This window comes from Pithys albifrons, chromosome 1 (assembly GCF_047495875.1).
Source record: "Pithys albifrons albifrons isolate INPA30051 chromosome 1, PitAlb_v1, whole genome shotgun sequence".
NCBI classification, from domain to species: Eukaryota; Metazoa; Chordata; class Aves; order Passeriformes; family Thamnophilidae; genus Pithys; species Pithys albifrons.
Genome location: NC_092458.1, coordinates 52,746,746 through 52,747,645, shown reverse-complemented (window position 1 = coordinate 52,747,645; position 900 = coordinate 52,746,746). Strand labels below are relative to the sequence as shown.

The 900-nt window shown below is 42.7% G+C and overlaps 1 pseudogene; it reads right to left on the bottom strand.

Annotated features, from left to right (window-relative positions):
- Window positions 1-410: 410 nt before the first annotated feature.
- LOC139681180 (5S ribosomal RNA) lies at window positions 411-526 on the bottom strand (annotated as a pseudogene).
- Window positions 527-900: the final 374 nt, after the last annotated feature.

Below are 900 nucleotides of genomic sequence, written 5' to 3'. Positions count from 1 at the left end.
CAACTGAGCCCCAGGACATGGCAAAACCAGAACTAATAGGCTCACTACCATCTGACAGCAGTCATCCTTATCTCTCACAGGAAAAACTGTCTCTACGCCTGCATTGTCCCAGGACTGCATACAGGGCATCTCTAAGATTAAATCAGACATTCCTACTTGGTTGTAATTAGTAACTGGGTCATAGACATTTAAAATTTTTGCATTATGCTTCATTCATTCATGGCTAGGCTTCGCAAACAAAGTTTTTAGGAAGGGCTCTACCCACTTGGGTGTATCCTTCAAGCCTGCAGAGGTGGATTTTTTTAGGTGAGGCACAGCATATGTGAAACTGGCCCCACCCTTTAACTTCTGAGGTTCATCTGCCACGACCAAGCAAGCTTGGATGGTGACAGTGAAGTCCTCAGGACTAGAATCTACAGCCTCCAGTATTCCCAGGAGGTCTCCCAACCAAGAATTAACCAGGCCTGACTCTGCTTAGCTTCTGAGATCTGATGGGATCAGGCATCAGGGTGGCATGGCTGTAGTTTGCATTATGCTACATCATATGTTAATTACTGAGATACTGTTAAGTTCAGCTCGAAACAAAGGAAAGATGGGAACATGTGTTTAAGAAACCCCATTGGAAACTACTGAAAACTAGATGTAAGTATAATCTCAGTGTATAAAAGGTTAAGCAGTTACAATTTACACACTCCCTAACTTCCAGTGAGGTGCTGCTCAACCTGTATACTGGCCCAGTTCAGTTAATTAATACAAATGCAAATAACTAGACTAAACTGGTACTCACAATATGAGGAAACTCCTGTCCTTAAAAGATTGTTTCAGACGCCTTCACTTGTTTCTGTGACCTGTACTTTGTGGTTAAGCTAAGGTTTGTGAAGAAAGGTGGAACATTGGCAC